The sequence below is a fragment of the Caretta caretta genome, chromosome 1, assembly GCF_965140235.1.
Source record: "Caretta caretta isolate rCarCar2 chromosome 1, rCarCar1.hap1, whole genome shotgun sequence".
Classification (NCBI taxonomy): Eukaryota; Metazoa; Chordata; order Testudines; family Cheloniidae; genus Caretta; species Caretta caretta.
The window spans coordinates 15273454-15291308 of NC_134206.1; the positions used below are offsets into that span (position 1 = coordinate 15273454).

General features: G+C 47.2%; 1 long non-coding RNA gene across 1 annotated transcript; it reads right to left on the minus strand.

Moving 5' to 3' along the window:
- Positions 1 to 3163: 3163 nt before the first annotated feature.
- On the minus strand, positions 3164 to 15239 carry LOC142071313 (uncharacterized). The gene is made up of 2 exons (XR_012667392.1): positions 10528 to 15239; positions 3164 to 5314 (listed from the first exon to the last, which is right to left on the minus strand). It is a non-coding gene; the product is annotated as an uncharacterized LOC142071313 (long non-coding RNA).
- Positions 15240 to 17855: the final 2616 nt, after the last annotated feature.

The following is a 17855-nucleotide window of genomic DNA, read 5'->3' on the forward strand; positions in this document are numbered from 1 at the left end:
CATGTCCATTCCACGTTAGGTGTCTGTGTGTGCCACGTACACTGTTGCCGGAGATTTTTCTACCAGTACTATTCATTGGGCTGGCTCTAGCGTCCTCTGGTGCCCTGCGCTTATATGCAGGTATAAAGGGTGCCACCAGCCCCGCACCCTCTCAGTTCCTTCTTGCCAGTCAACTCCCACAGAGGGGTAGGAGGATGGGTTATGAAACGGACATAAGGAACACATCTCAAAGAACAACAGTTACAGAAAGGTTAGTAACCATTTTTTCCATGTTAAGTGACTCACAAGCAGTAGCCAGAGATGGGATCAGAGTTCATGAACATGGGGACTGCAAACCAGCTCTCCTGAACCTAGCATCAGTCTCAAGCCTGTTAGGTGATGGCATAGCGGGATGACAGGTTATGCACTGACGACCAGGTTGCGGCCCTGCGGATGTCTTGGATCAGAATCTGGGTGAGGAACACTACTGAAGAGGCCTGAGCTCTCGTAGAGTGAGCCATCACGATAGCTAGAGGTAGGACATTCACCTGCTCATAGCATACCTGAATACAGGACATTATCCAGGATGAGATTCTCTGGGCTGACATCCTTTCTGCTACTGCCACAAAGAGTTCTGTAGATCTGCGAAAGAGGGCAGAGGGTGAGGGCACACCTAGCATCCAATGAGTGAAGCCACCACTGTTCTGAATTCTTGTGAGGCTTCGGGAAGAAGACTGGCAGGAAAATGTCCTGGTTGCTATGGAACTGAGAAACCACCTTTGGTAGGAAGGTCTGGTGGGGGCGCAGTTGGACCTTGTCCTTGAAGTACACCGGGTACGGTGACTCTGGTGTAAGGGCCTTGATTTCAGAGACCTTTCTGGCTGAGGTGATTGCTACCAGGAAGGCGACCTTCCAAGAGAGAAGCAGTAGAGTGCACGATACCAACATCTGGGGAGGACCCATGAACCTCAACACATTTCCGGGGAGGGGAAGAAGAGATTGGCTCATGAACCTGAGGATAAAAATCTCTCCAGGACTTTAAGAAAGCGGACTGTAATTTCATCAGAGAACACTGACCTGCTGTTCACCTGTGGGTGAAAAGCTGAAATTGCTGCTAAATGCACCTTGATAGATGCAAGGGTCAGACCTTGTTGCTTAAGATGGAGCAAGTAGTCCATGATAGACTGAAGGGAAGATTAAGTCAGAGAGAGGTCTTGTTAGGATGCCTCTATCAAAAAACACTTCCATTTGGTGAGGTAGGAAGCCATCCATTAAGGCTACCTACTACCCAGCAAGACCTGTCAAACTTGTTCTGAACAAGCTTGCTACTCCAGGTTCAGCCATATAACATCCAGGCAGTTAGGTGAAGGGAGCAGAGGTTTGGGTGCAGTAACCGACTGTGGTCTTGAGAGATCAAATCCGGATGGAGCAGGAGTGGAAATGGGGTTGCTACTGGTAGATCTAGCAGCATGTCGAACCAGTATTGGTGCGGCCATGTCGGGGCTCTACAAATAACACTCGCTTTCTTGCGTTTGATTTTCAGAAGGACCCTGTGAACCAGAGGAACCGGGGAGAATGTGTACAATAGGAATTCTATCCAAGGAAGCAGGAAGGCATTGGAGAGGAAGGCCAGGCTGTGCCCGCTCAGTGAGCAAAACTGATGGCACTTCCTGTTCTGCAAACAGGTCCACCTGGGGAGACTCCCCCTTTGGAAGATAACCTTGGTGACCTCTGGGTGAAGGTGTAGGCCTCAGACCTGATCAACCCCTTCCACCCGCATATTAAACAAAGAGCAAAGGGACCACTCATGGTGAGAGGAGTAGAATCTGCAGAGGTGATCTGCCAGTGCATTCTAGGTTCCCGGAAAGTCTGAAACCTTCATGCACAAGTCCCATAGATGGACGGCCTCCTGACAGAGTGCGGAGGAGTGAGCACTTCCGTGCTTGTTGATGTAGAAAATGGCTGTGATATTGTCCATCAGAACTTGCACGACCTTGCTTGCGATCTGGGGAAGGAACACTTGGCAAGCTAAGCAGACCACTCTGAGCTCCCTGATGTCTTTATGCAGGGAGTTTTTTTCCCTGAAACCACGGACCTCAAGTCTAGAGGCTGTTGAGGTGCGCTCCCCAACCTAGGTCCAATGCATCTGAGACTAGGGACATTGATGGCTTGGGGGGTAAGAGGAGGGGCAGCAACAAAGGGGACTCCCATCATCATCGACCATGGGTCCTTCCACCAGCTGAGGGAGGTGAGGACTGGGATTGGAACAGTAAGAGCAGAGTCCAAGTGGTGTCTGTTCGGAGAGTGAACTGAAACTATCCATGTCTGCAGGGACCTGAGGCGTAGCCTTGCGTGCTGGACCACGTACATGCAGGTGGCCATGTGTCCCGCTAGCTTGAGTCAAATCCGGGCTGTCATGATTGAGTGCACCATGACCTTGGATATCAAATCTGACAGTCTGGAACCGGGTCTCCGGAAGGAAGGATGGCTCTGGCTTGGATTGAATCGAGCCCTGTCCCAATACTCCAATTCGGAGAATAGAGTTTAAGAGCTGACTTTTGCAGATTTATCAACAGGCCCCAGTGCTTGAAAGGTGGCTTGGACCAGATTAATGCTGTTCTTTACTTGAGCCTCTGAACGACCCTTGATCAGCCAGTCTTCAAGATATGGGTAGACCTGAATGTCTCGCTGTCAGAGGCAGGCAGCTACCACCATCATGCACTTCATGAAAACCCTGGGGGGCTGCAGACAAGCTGAAGGGAAGATCAGTGAATTGGTAATGAGTCTGGTTTACAATAAACCTGAGAAATCTTCTGCAGCCATGGAAGATAGAAATGTGAAAGTAAGCATCCTTCAAATCTAGGGCGGCATACCAGTTCCCTGGATCCAGGGAGGGAATGATGGAAGACAGGGATACCATATGGCACCTCAGTTTCCTGTTTAGGTGACAGCTCCAGGAGGGAACGAAGGCACCCTTTGGCCTTTGGGATTAGGAAATAACAAGAGTAAAACCCCTTCCTTCTCAAGTTGCAAGGCACCTCCTCCACAGCCCCCAACCGTAGGGGGGTCTGCACCTCCTGAGCAAGGAGTTTGTTAGGGAAAAAGGGTTCCCCTCCCGTCTAGGGTTAGGAGGGTAGCCTTCCCTGGACTTCTGTATTAGCCAAACAAAACACAGAGTCTTGGCTCTTTGATAAAGTGAGGCACTTTATTGCTAGCAAATACGACAGCTGAAGGGCTCACCAATTCCTTTTCAGAGGAAAATGGTGAAGCCCCGAACAAAGAACAGGGATGAGCTTTTATAGCTTGGTTCAACATACATTGTGATATCTCTTCCAGTTCGAACCGGTTAACCCAGTCTGTTTGAAGTTCTGGGGTAGGTACGAGCATGGAGGCTTATCTGTATAAGGAATTCTCTTCCCAAAAGCAGGGAGTGCAGGTTACACACAGTTCACATTCTTTCTATCCATACACAAAGTAGAAAGGACAGATAAGCATAGAAAAGAGACAGCAGCGTAGCTTTACATGATTATAGGGTCGTTTTCTGGGTTTTTTTCCCTATCAGTTCCCCCCTTTGAGCCTGAAGATAATTATCTTACATGGCTCATTATTTATTGTTTAACATGTTCATATGTTTTTCATCTTGGTTAACACCACCCTTCTTTACATATAGTATCTTTGCTGGGCTCATGGTTTTGGTACATACCCGGTGGAAGAGGGCACAACAACTGGACGCACAGCAGAACAGCAGACCCACAATTATAAGGAATCCCACTCCATACACAAACAAGGTTTTTAGCCATCCAAAGTTAGGCAACCAGCTGGTGAGCCAGCCCCACAAGTCAAAGCCCACACTGGGAGAAATAGAGGCCTGCTTATGGAAGAAGGCTGACACGTTTGCAATTATGTTAGTATCTGTGACTATGCGTCTGCTTTGATTTACATAAAGGCAGCATGTGGCATTGAGAAATGTGCACACCCCTCCCTGTGCACTTAAAAGCTGATCCAGGGCCAACCTGTTTTGCATACTGTAGCGAGCTAGTGAGCTTATTTCTTCTTGCAAAGCTTGGATTGCATCTCGAGTGGCGTTAGTAAATATTTCCATTTCGGCTGACATATTTTTTAGCGCGTATTCAAGTTGGCCCACCCCCACCCACGGAAAAAGAATACGGAAGGCGGGCATGCCTGTACTGCCTTCCTCGACAATAGATTATAACTGGTATCTCGACGGGTTCGTCGGGTTGTGTCTCTGATTTCTATTAAGTCTCTACGATGCATCCCTCCTGGCCAGGCAAAGGCCACCGTGCATCTTCCCAACCACTTTGGGGGCAAGGTCTTTCCTGCCCAAGTGCCACATACCCACCATAAGTGATGATCTCCTAATACTATGCTATAGTTGCCTTTATTGCCCCCTGAGTTCTGAGATACTTCCTGCAATCGTCCCACCAGGGATGCAGCATCATCAGGATTGGGTCCTATTCCCCCCCATTTTCATAATGTAAGGCCGGCAAATTGAGTCGCCTTTTCTCTGAGAATGTACCCCACATAGCCTCCAGCACGGGCATAGTTGGCTACCTTAGTACCATTGGGATACAGCAAAAGAGTAGTACTTGCATTGTTTCCCAAAATTAGAATTTTCTCACAGTGGGTTTTCGGGTATTTTCCCAGAGTAGTTTTGCCTCGGGTGCGTAGCGACCTTTTTTCTACGCACAAGGGGGCCTTAACGAGCAAGTCTGGGCAATGGTTCGGGATCCAGGTCCTAAAATCTATGGGTCCCCTTCCCCTTTTTCCCTTTTGGCCGTACCACGCCAAACCATTTTGCCAAGAATTGAGGAGCGCTGGAACCGGCAAAATGGGGAACCCTTCCAGTGAATGGGAAGAGAAGTGGGAACACACCCAACAGTCACTAACATTCCATGCGTTGGTTAAATTTTGGGCTAATTGTAGAAACGTATTTTTATCCCAACCCCCCAGGGCAGAGGTCCAGGTTAACGCCCATAGCCATACATACATTATAAACACTACCAGCTACTAACAACTCTAAAAAAAAATAATATTAATACAATATTTGTAACAGTATACTAATACTCCAGAGTTCTGTAACTGCTTCTGATTCCGCTGATTGACCGGTACCCAGTTTATGTAGAAGCGGCGGTCGTGATGGGAGTCGTTGGGGATGTTGGAGCAGGAACCTTTTTATAGTGGCTGCAGTGCACCCATCTATCGATGCCCTCGACCTTCACTGCAGTTGGAGTAGTCAGAAGGACTTGGGCCGGGGCCGACCACCTTGGTTCCAGGCAATGCTTCCTTCGATGGATTTTAACACAGACAAAGTCTCCTTGAAAAAGAGAGTGCGCACAAGTATCAAGCGGTAAAGGTTGGGCATCTTTTACTCTGGCCCATGCATCACTTAAGGCATCTTGCAACATGCGACAATAACCCGCCAACTTATCTTGCCCAGCCATTAATGAAGTTTTTGCTGGGGCAAACCCGTCTACACTGGTTAGAGGAATCGGCAAGGGTCGGCCAAATAGAATTTCGAACGGTGTCAACGAATGCTTCCTATGGGGTGTATTACGAAGATTGGTTAACACTATGGGTAACACTTCAGGCCACTTTAATCCAGTCTGCTCGCATAGCTTTGCCAATTGGGTTTTTATCAGCCCATTCACCCTTTCTACTTTTCCTGAACTTTGTGGATGATAGGGGGTATGCAAGGCTTATTTTATGCCGAGGGCCTTTGCTAAGTGTTGAATAATTTGGGAAGTGAAATGGGGGCCTTGGTCACTTTCCAAATGAGTCATTATCCCGAAGCGGGGCACTATCTCCTTGAGGAGACACTTCGCTACGGATACTGCATCTGCCCTTCGAGTGGGGAAAGCCTCAACCTACCCTGAAAAAAGATCAACCAGGACAAGCAAGTGTTTTAGTCCTGTCACTGGTGGTAAGTCCATGAAGTCCATCTGGACCACAGCAAATGGGTACTCAGGCAGTTTGCAATGTCCCATAGCTTGTGGTTTGACTGCTCCTTGGTGATTGTACCGTTGACACAATTCACACTGTGCAGTGACGGTCTTCGCAGCTGCATGGACCCCCGGAGCAAAAAACAACTTCTCCATTTGAGCCACTAATCCCCCCTTTCCCAGGTGCAAGGCCAGGTGGAGTGCCTGGGAAACCTGAGGGAGGAGTTGTCTTGGGAGAACCGGACGACCGTCCGGGCTGACGTAGAGGTTGTCCTCATTTAGGTGGCATCCAATGGATTTCCAACGGCTAACTTTGGCCGGGGGCGTCGTCTGCTGGGCAGAGAGCAAAACGGCTGGCGTCACTGGTTGCAGTAGCAGGGGTGCCAAAAAAGGAAAAGGGGCTGGAGCCCCACAGAGGGCCGCATGACGGGCCGCCGAATCGGCTGCAGCATTTCCCTTGGAAACCTCGTTCGAGGCGCGGGAGTGGCCCTTACAGTGTGTAACCAAAACAGCTGCAGGAAGTTGAATAGCCTCTAACAGGGCAGAAATCAAGGCAACATGGGAGATTTGAGAGCCACTGGAGGTAAGGAACCCACGATGCTTCCAAAGTTGTCCAGTAGAGTGGCATACCGAAAAGGCATATTTGGAGTCAGTATAGATGGCCACAGTTTTGTTGTTTTCAGCTAATTGACAGGCCCTAACAAGCGCCACGAGTTCTGCTGCTTGCGCTGACTTTTGTGTAGGTAAGGCATGCGCTTCAAGCGTTGCCATCAGGGTAACAATTGCATAGCCAACTCGTAAGGCCCCAAACTCGTCCCGACAGGCGGAACCATCACAAAATAATTGGAGGTCAGGATTCTGCAATGGAATATCAGAGAGGTCAGGACGAGGCGTGGAGATCAAATCCACCACGTGGAGGCAATTATGAGGTTCCCCATCCTCAGGCAGAGGCAAAAGGGTTGCAGGATTCAGGACTTCGCAGCGGCGTAGGGTAACAGCCTGATTGGCGAGCAAGGCCAATTCGTACCTGGTCAGTCTGGCTGCTGTGAGGTGCTGCGTGGATCCATGATTAAGAAGTGCTGCAACGGCATGAGGCACTTGAACTAGAAGAGGGTGGCCCAAGGTAAGCCCCGAAGCTTTCTCGACCAACACAGCGGCAGCCGCAACAGCGCGGAGACAGGGCGGAAGACCCTGAGCCACTGGGTCAAGAAGGACCGAAAAATAAGCCACCGGTCGCTGGCCAGGCCCAAAGGGCTGAGTTAGCACACCAGACGCCGTGCCAGATTGTTCATGGCAAAATAAGGTGAAAGGCTTTGCGTAATCCGGTCTGCCCAGGGCTGGTGCAGAAGTTAATGCTTGTTTGAGGGCGGTAAGGGCGTTGTTGTGTAGAGTCGTCCATGGTAAGGGTTCGGGAACGGAATCCAGCAGCAAATCGGTGAGGGGGTGCACTAACTCCGCATAAGCCGGAATCCAGGCTCTGCAATAGCCACTTGCTCCCAGTAACTGGCGGAGTTGCTTTTTAGTGGTAGGCCTTGGCATACTCAGGACAGGATTGAAAGCGTTCTGAGTAAGTGCAGTAGAAGCATATGAAATACGATGCCCCAAATATTCCACCTCGGGTTGGGCAAACTGTAGCTTGGAGAGTGCCACCTTGTGACCTTTTTCGGCCAATGCAAAAAGAAGGATTCGAGTGTCCTGTACACAGGCAGCCTTGGCTGTAGAGCACAATAACAGATCATCAACGTATTGAATCAAAGTAGAACCCATAGTCAATGAAACAGAGTCCAGATCTCGCTTTAAATACTGGCTGAAGATGGTAGGGCTTTCCCTGTAGCCCTGAGGGAGGCGGGTCCATACGTATTGACATCCGTCAAAAGGTAAAGGCAAATAGGAACTGTGAGTCTGGGTGCACAGGGATGCTGAAAAATGCTGAAGACAGATCAATTACAGTAAAATAAGTAGCCCCTGGGGGAATAGCAGTTAAAATAGTTGCTGGATTGGGAACAACCGGAGCTCTCGGGATCACAATAGCATTAATCAGTCGGAGGTCATGCACGAAACGGTAAACCGGTTTGTCATCGGGGCCAGGCTTGGGTTTCTTAACAGGAAGAATAGGTGTATTGCAAGGGCTGGTAGCCTCCTTAATGATTCCTTGAGTTAAAAGCTGTTGTAGGACTGGCTGAATGCCCTCTATGGCCTCTTTAGGCAATGGATATTGCATTTTTCGGGGCAGAGGGATATCTGTACGGTAATTGATATACACCGGTTCTGCTGACTTTAAAAGTCCAGTTTTAGTGGACGCCGAGGCCCACAATGCTTCAGGAATATCAGATAACTCAGCAGGGACAAAGGGGGCGGTGGGTGTAGTGGCTAACAATGCCATTACCGTAGCTTCAGGGACCGAAGTAGGGACTGAGAGATATAGCCCCTCTGGGCTGCAAGTTATAGTTGCTCGTAGTTTACATAACAGATCTCTACCTAATAAATTTGCAGGACAGGAAGTTGCAATTAAAAAGCTATGATCCTCTGATAACGGGCCAAGCTGGACCGTTTGCTCCGCAGTTAGAGGAAGGGCGCACACGGTGCCACCAACGCCTATAGCTTTTACGGTTGCAGAAGTGGTAGGAAGGGTGGGGTCCTGTAGAGTACTTCTATCTGCCCCGGTGTCAATTAACATTGAATAAGTTTTTCCTCCCACCACAACTGGAAGCTCCGGGTGGTTTGCATCCAACTGCACTGTCCAAGAAGCGGAGGGGGTTCCTGGCGAGGGGGACGAAGCATTGTGGGCGGCTAGCTTTCAATCAGTACTTCCTTTTTCTCCCCCCCTTTCCTGTACCCTCTGGTAGGCTTGCATAAGAGGGTCAGCTGGCTGGAGGGGGTAATTTGGGCACTGGGCAGCCCAGTGTCCTTTTTGTCGGCACCGCCGGCACTCATCTGGCCCTGCCCTCCCGGGCCGTGGCTGGAAGTTCTGACCTTGTGGTCCCCATCCCTGGGTAGAGCTGCCTCCTCTTCCGCCTCGTCCCCGAAAGCCTCCCCTCCTGCGGCTTGCATCCCGTCCCCGAGAGCCGTCTTGGAAACCTTGCAACTGCAGATTAAGGAGCTTTTCAGACCTCCTAGTGTCTAATTCCTTCCTATTCCTCCAGGCATGGGCTGCTAACCCCACCACCTCCTCCAGCGTTTTGTTTTCATAAGCTGGTTGACTACACACATACTTCCGAGCAAATGGTAATAAATTTTTTACATACTGGCTGATCACTTGTGTTTTCGCTACAGGGGAGGTTGGATCTAAGCCGCCGTGGTTTTTCAAAACCTTACAAAGGCGGTGGAAGAATTCCCCTGGGTGCTCATCGTGCTTTTGAACACATGCATCTACCTTTCCCCAATCATACACAGACTTAGACATATCCTCTAATGCTTCTAAGATTCGCTTTCTCATTTTATCCCACTCTTGAACGGTCTCTGGAACATCCCAATCCATTTCAGGTTTCTCTTGCGGATAAGCCGCCCTGCCTTGCACCGTCTCTCTAGCTTTCTTATACACCGTTTCCTTCTCACCCTCGCTTAGCACTTGATTTAAAATCATTTCCACATCGTCATCATTACAATTATACATTGTGAAAATACCCTTTAACTTTTTAATAAATTCTTCCGGACACTGTCGAAATGAGGGAAAAGTAGATGACCAATTCATTAGATCCGTGCTGGTAAAAGGGACATACACCATCTGTGTGTCCCCCCTACCGCTCGGCAGTTGTCGCATAGGCATTTGGACTGCACTAGCTATTGCAGCTCCAAGAACTTTTGCCTTAGGGGTGCCTAGAGAACCATGAGACCGGGTCTTTGCTGGGGTTGCATCACTGGGGTGTCGCGGATCAGGACGTGTCAACCCCCTGGTAGAGGTGCCAGCCTCTGGATCGCCCCCCCGCTCTGCGTTAATTGTGGGGGTATCGGTAGCTAGTGGGAGAGTGGGACCGCTCCTTTCCCCGGTTGGGGGCGTGGGTGCATCAGGGTCAGGCTGCGGTACCCCACCCCATAGCCAGCTACATTCTTCCAATGGTATAGGATCCCCCGCTTCTTTCAATGGGAGTTGGGGATAAATAGACTGACGTTTTTAGCTTCTGGTCAGCATGACTAGATTCTGGATTGTATGGTGGGGGCCGCATGGCTTTAAGTTTTTCTACCTCAGCACGTAAACTAGTAGTTACACTGGCACTTTTGCGCCGTTCGGCCTCCCTTATCCATACATCAGAATACTTAAGTTGCCGCGGTTGTAAATCATACAATACTTTTCGTAATTGAACAATGTTATGTAACTCAAATGTTCCTTCCCCCGGCCAGCGATTTCCTGGTTCCGGGTCGTCTTGCGTCATTCCCACCCAGGGACCTTGACACAAAAATATAAACTTATACAAAGCTTTGTTGCCATCCGATTGTAAGGCCTTGATATCCCTATCATAATGTTTTAACATATAGCCTAGAGGCGTAGAAGGATCAACAGTTCTACTGGACCCCCCCCCCCCATCTTTTCCCAAAGACGGGACCCCCGGCTGTTGTCTAGACAATCACAAAGGAAAAATTCAGAACTCACCAAGTTCCCACCGGCCGGTGTTCACCAATAGGTCCGGACCCTAGTGCCTTCGGGATGCCTTATTTTGCCGAAGCGGCAGGTGGAAGCGAGACGGGAAGCCTTCAGGGTTAAAGCAACCCGGGTGCCGGCAAGAAGGATTCAGAGTCCCGACCATCCACCGGTCCGGAGAAGAGGCGATCCCGGACGAGCCCCCAAATTGTTAGGGAAAAAGGGTTCCCCTCCCGTCTAGGGTTAGGAGGGTAGCCTTCCCTGGACTTCTGTATTAGCCAAACAAAACACAGAGTCTTGGCTCTTTGATAAAGTGAGGCACTTTATTGCTAGCAAATACGACAGCTGAAGGGCTCACCAATTCCTTTTCAGAGGAAAATGGTGAAGCCCCGAACAAAGAACAGGGATGAGCTTTTATAGCTTGGTTCAACATACATTGTGATATCTCTTCCAGTTCGAACCGGTTAACCCAGTCTGTTTGAAGTTCTGGGGTAGGTACGAGCATGGAGGCTTATCTGTATAAGGAATTCTCTTCCCAAAAGCAGGGAGTGCAGGTTACACACAGTTCACATTCTTTCTATCCATACACAAAGTAGAAAGGACAGATAAGCATAGAAAAGAGACAGCAGCGTAGCTTTACATGATTATAGGGTCGTTTTCTGGGTTTTTTTCCCTATCAAGTTACTTGTGAGAAGGGTCCCTGAAGAGGGATGGGGTAGGAGGGAGATATGGATGAAAACTTAAGGGTTATGCAGGACCATGCCAGGCTGAAGTGGGACAGTCAGTGAAAAAATAAAAGGGGAGGCAGGATTTGAAGCAAGAACTGGTACAGTACCCTCAGGTGCACCTTCAAAAAGGCCTGCTTGGGCCCACCATAGCACCTATGTGACCACCGCTGGGAGGTTGAGGTGGACAGAAGTGGTTGACGGTGCTTGTAACCTCTCCTTTTTCTCTTATAGGGGTCCTGTCTTGGAGTCAGAGCTGAGAAGCGTGGCAGCTGTTGGGGCCTGAAGTGCTTCCTCAAAGTGGACTGAGCATAGAGGCCCAGGGACCTGAGAGTAACCCTTGAGTCCTTAAGGCCATGTAGCCTCATGTCCGTCTGTTCTGAAAATAGCGAGGAGCCTTCAAAAGGGAGGTCCTGGATAGACTGCTGGACCTCCTGAGGGAGTCCCAAGGACTGCGGCTAACAGCATTGTCTCATGGTGACAGTGGAGGCCACCGTGGCTGTTGTGTCCAGTGCTGCCTGGAGACAGAAGAGGGCTGAGAATTCCTGCCTTAAGTTTTGGGGCCTGGAGTCCTTTAATTTGGCCAAGGAGTCCCACAAATTGTATCTTATCTCTCCAATAAGGCTTGCTGGTTTGAGATAATTAGCTGTAGATCACTGTCAAATAACCTTGACTCCCAAACAGAACATGTTTCTTTGCATCCCTGTTTGGGGGGTGCTCAGACTGACACGGTTTGTCCCTTTCATTAGCTGCTGATACACGAGCGACCCCGGAGGATGGTGAGAGCACAGATACTCGTACCCACAGGCTTGCACATAAAACATTTCTTCCCTGCCCTCTTCAAAGTAGGGAGGAGGCAAGATGGGGTCAGCCAAGGCTCTGACCAGACCCATTACCACCTCATTAATGGGTCAGGCCACTTTATATGGAGCTGGTTGCAGCCAGAATGTCAGTGAGGCTGTGAAATGATTCTTTGAGCTCCTCAATCTCAAGCCCCAGGTTAGCTGTATCTGCTTTAGAAGCTCTTGATGAGCCCGAAAGTCATCTTGGGGAAACAAGCTGCTTGGCCCCAAGACAGCCTCGTCTGGGGAAGAGGAGGAGGAGGAGGAGGAAGAAGAGTTCTGTACTGGAGGAGGGGCTTCTTCCTCTTCTTCAGGCTCAATAACCTTCATAGGCGCCACGTCCTGCAACTCAGTAGCAGGGTTGGTACTGGAATCGGGGTTCGGTGCTGAACCCGCCTCTTGGAAGCAACCAAGTATGAACAATGGGAGGGTGGACCTGGTTCTGGGGGAAACCCCCAAAGGTTCCAGAATGGCTATTGCATAGGCTACTGTCCTCTTGTCCAGGTACCAGCGGGGGATCCACACCAAGGTCTAGTGGCATGTAGGATGGGTACCAGTGACCCTTAAGTTGAACACAGGGCTCCGCATCAGACTCAGATGAAGAATCCTCCCTAGGTGACCACAGAAGAGCGGTACCTCTCACTGCCTCTGATCATCGCTGAGGGTCCTGTGACAGATAGCAGGCCAGTGATTGACCTCACAGAGGACAGAAGAGTCGGCTTGCTACTAGAAGGAGCTGGTAGGCCTGATGCCAGGAAGGAGCTCAGGGCACCAGGCTCTCTCCTGCTTGAGGATGATGAAGCCAGTGGCTGACCTATCATGGTCAGTGGGACTGAGAATGACAAGTGTCTGGCTGCTGCAAAGGCCTCTTAGGTTGAAGGCATCACAATTCCACTGATACCACCATGACTTCCCGGTGTTGGGTCCCACGCTGGACTCAACGATCTCAATGGAGTAGATGGTGCCATAATGAGACCAGGGTGGAGGAGTGACCCAGTGCAGGTCGTATTCCACTGCTTTCTCCTGGCTTGCCTTTCTTCAGCACCGGCGAGAGCCCTGTTGGTGTGCTGCTTTTTATACTTCTCTCTCGGCACCAGAGGCATGCTTCACACTAAGGCTTAAGTGCCCGGTGTTGAAGCGAAGTGGCTTGCTTCCGAAGCCAGTCTAAGAGCAGCTCCCATTAAGATAGCCTTAAGTCTGACTACTTTGTCATTTGTACGAAGTTCGAAGTCCCAACAAATTTGGCAATAGTTTTTCATGTAAGAGTTTCCCAGACACTTCAGACAACTAGAGTGTGGGTTGTTCATGGGCATAGGCTTGCCACAGAAGGCTTGCCCCAGGGGCGAAGGGAGCCCCTGAGTAATAGGGGAAGAAGTACTAATCTACAGTAAAACTACTTACAATATATACACTAAACTATTAAACAGAAAGAAACCACGGGTAATCGCTCTGCTAACTCAAGAGGAGATGTTACAGCAACTGTCACAGGCGGCAAGAAGGAAAGGAGAGGGTGCGGAGCTGGTGGCACCCCTTATACCAGCACATAAGCATGCAGTACCAGAGACAGCCTGATGGATACCACTGAGGGGAAAAAATCTCTGGCAACAGTGCAAGCAGTATGCACACATCTACCATGGAATGGACATGAGCAAGCAGTCAAAGTACTAGTTATTTCAGATATCGTCCAAATATCAATTTACTGAAAGTTCACTTTCAGAGTTTATTACACAGCGGGAGAAACACTTTAGTCTATAAAACCTCTTTTCTCAGTAAAGTTCCTGGCTCTGATGGCTTTCCATTAGTTTTATAATAAAACTACTTTCTCCCTTTTTGGTAGATTCCTTTATAATGTCCAGTGTTCCAAACAACTCCTACAACTGTATCATCAGCCTGTATTTCCTCAAGAGAAAAAAAAAATATATATATAGGCCAGTCTGTGATACCCTAATATACTCTTCAATGTGAGCAAGAGTATGTCTACACTGCAATTAAAAACCCGTGGCTGCCTCAAGTCAGCTGACTCGGGCTAAGGGCTGTTTAATAGCTGTGTAGACATTTAGGCTCAGGCAGCAGCCTGGGCTCTGGGATCCTGTGAGGTGGGAACGTCCTAGATCCCAGGCTGCAGCCCAAGCCCAAACATCTGAACTGCAGTTAAACAGCCCCTTTGCCCGAGCCCTGCAAGTCCGAGTCAGCTGGCATGGGCCAGCCCCAAGCATCTAACTGTAGCATAGACATACCCTTAGAAAACAAGCAATCACCATGAAGTCAATGGAACTCACTGTGGGATAAAATACTTATAATTGTTTAATTACAGATATCGCAACCTAGGTGACAGAACACTGTACCTTGTATAGGTCTCTTGCATATCTAAAACGCTTGATAAATGAACTCTTGCCAAATCCTGTAAGCCAATATGTGTGTGCAGACATCTGAGTCTATACTTGTCTGGGGTTCTCTCTGGCTGTAGGGATCTGCCCATGATAATCAGTTTGCAGGAATTTATCCTGTGTTGTTGGGTTTTTTGTTTGATTTCTAGGAAGATGCTCTTCAGGATATGGACTGTCCATTAGCATGTTTGTATAGCGTCTAGCATGATAAGGCCCCAATCTTAGCTAGGTGCTACTATAATAAAATTGTATTAAACACCAGTATCTTCAATTCTGTCAGATTAATGAAAATCCCATTGATTTGGCCTAAAATTACCCAAATTAGATAAAAGCTATATTAAGTCTGCCATTTCTAATGTTATGGTGAATCCAATGGGAAGGTTCAAATTTGGGCAGATAGGTGGGACTGTTCGGTTTTCACCCATACTGCTATATCAGTACAACCACTTGTACTAGTCAGAAGGGGTGCCCATAATAAAACAGCTCATTAAAATGAAAATATTATTACATTTGGAAGAAATCCAACAGCAACCATTCAGATGACAGTTTTGAAATAGCTTCAGACATTTCTGATTTCAGAATTATGACAAATTTCTGTCCCTTATTAGTTTGCTGTAACCCCTGTAGTTAAGGTTGCATAACAATTTATCTTCTAGCCTCTGGTTCTCAGTCATTCATAACTTTCTAAAGCTTTTCAACTACTGAGCTAAATTTTTCCAGGCTTGACCTCTGCCCCTAGGTGAATTTATATATAAAAGTGTGTGTGTGTGTGTGTGTGTGTGTGTGTGTGTGGGAGGGGTGGGGGGGTCTGAACAAAAATGGTATAGCAATTGTGGAGTGCTAAGACAGTGGGGAAGGAGAAAGCAAAAGAAATCCAACTTTTCCCATTTATTTTGTTTTTAGGATGAGCACTACGTGGCCAAAATGGCTGAAGTGTGGAAGGTGAAATACAGCATGGGAAAAAATAGCCCTGACCCTTTACTAAGAAGCAATGCTTGTTCTGAAATAAACTGGCTCAATTTGTCCAAAGTATTTGCCATTGAAAATCTCATACTCAGTTTAAAGTAGAATTTTTTCCCCACAGCTCAAAAAGTACCCCACAAAAGTTGCATACACCTGCACAACAAATCCTAACAGGGTTAGGCATGGGGTCCAGCACTCCCCCTCCTACCTCCCAATGGCTGCTGCGAATACTGGGGACAGAAGAAATAGGTATCTCCATAGCTTTCCTCCTCCTCAGTCTAGTTAATGAGTTTCACAATTACCGGCCTCATCCCCTGCATTACATTTTAAGACCACTGTGCTGCTGAATTAAAAGGGGAAATGTGACACCAATCTTAAAGAAGAGAACTTACCACAAAAAGTCTAATTCAAAGATATACTGGACCCTTATGGCAATACAATTAACAAGTATAAAAACCAAAATATTTCATTAGGATACATGTATATTTATTATAAGATTATACAAATTTTTCTACTTGATAATAATGTAATCACGTAATTAAAAAGACTGTTGTAATGAATATACAAAACAGGACAGCATTCAGGTTGCATTTATTGTACTGAGTGCTTAACCATGCAATATGTATGCTCTCTTAAATACCGTATCTAGAAGCTTTTTAAAAAGCTGTATCAAATACTTTAAAATAATTTTTAAAAATTATAAATATACCTACTAATTCTTTCTGATGTCTTGCTACTTTTACAGGCAAGACATATGGAATTATAATGTGCATACTGTAAGACCTCTTTCCTTGAGGGGGAAGGAGGGAGTATTAAAGGTCTGGACATTATCCAACGTTAAGCCTACTTTGGGATCACACTTATTTTTAAGTTAGTAATTGCTTCTTGAAACTGATCCAGTAAAGAGATTTATTTTCGTCTATATTAAAGTAATTTGGCTGTTTCTGGCAACTCTGGTCTGGTATTCACAGCAACTTTTGAGTGCACTGACAACCAGATAGCTGCATCTAGAATCATTAAGTGGTTCTGGTTCTCTGTTCCTTTGCAGCCGTGCTCTAGCAGCCAAACAAGAAGTGAAAGGTTTTCTACAGTCAGTGTTCGAAAGTGTGTTCCAGGAGATAATCTCTGTGCTATTTTTCAAAGAACAGTAAATTGTAATGGGAGTTCTCTGCTGTGGTGAAGTATTTGATACGGATATAGGAAAAGGAAATAAAAGCAGCATATTCTTAAAACAAGAATTATTGTCATTAACAGAAGTCAACCAGCTAGGACTAGCTAAGTTAGAATCAACTAGTGAGTTAGGACATTCATCCTCTATATTTCAGTGAAAGCAGACTATCAGAGTAATTATATTTAAATTGGTTTAAATGGGTAAGTTATTTGATTATGCAGAAAACAAAAAACCAAAATTCAGATTTACTTTGGAAATGCATACTCCCCGAAGTAGGGGAAGTCTGCAGAATTGCAAACAGCATGGATCCCAAAGGTCCATGGGAAAAGGAGGGCACAAACCTTGTCCATTACTTTCCCCCTCTGCTACTATCTACCTTATGGTGGCAGTAAAGCTCTCTTTGAAGCTATGGTATCACTGACCAATTTCACTGAAGTTGCATCTTAACTCCCTTTCTCCAGAAGGCATAGAGGTGAGTTGGAAGTTACTCCTACTTCCATTAAGTTACTATATAGATTTCCACCCAAGTCTTCCAAGTTAGGAGGCCTACTATGGCGATTTGCCATTCCCTCATTCCTCTACCTCTTGTCTTTTGCCATTACTGTATATAAACTATTTCAGCGGCTCAGAGTGAGCAGGCCACTTGTTTTTCCCTTCTGCTCACTAATCCTTCGTCTCAGCTTGCCTGCTAAAATTCTTTTTTTTAAGGGGCCTGTAAGTTGCTGTCTCCAGCTCACTATTGGTCATAAATTATATGGTGTTAGCAGCATTCTATTAACATACATACAGTGCATTAAAAAGTATCCCACCAAAACAACTTTGCCTGATGTTGTGCATCAGGAAACTCAATAAATGTCACCAGAATTGCTCTTCAGTTTGTTAGATAGCTACATTTCAACACTGAAAACAAATGAAAATGCTCATAAGTTTTTACCAAATAACTAAAATTGGGAATGCTCTTTAAAGGAGATTAAGATAAGTCAGTTTGGGGAGTTCATCCTGCAGGACATGATCATTTTGCCCTTCCCATATTAATAAAAATGAGGAAGGGTCAGACCAGAGATGGTCCAAGTTCAACAGGTTTTCAAAAATGTGTCATGATTTTCTGTGCAGGTTCCAATTCATAAAGTAGTATCAGTTACAAAATACAGACAAAACAACCAAACAAAAAGGCCCCTGTGCCACCACTGTAAGTATGAACGGGGGCACTTGTCCGTGATGTGTCGCATGGTTTGTACCTCACCAGTCACAA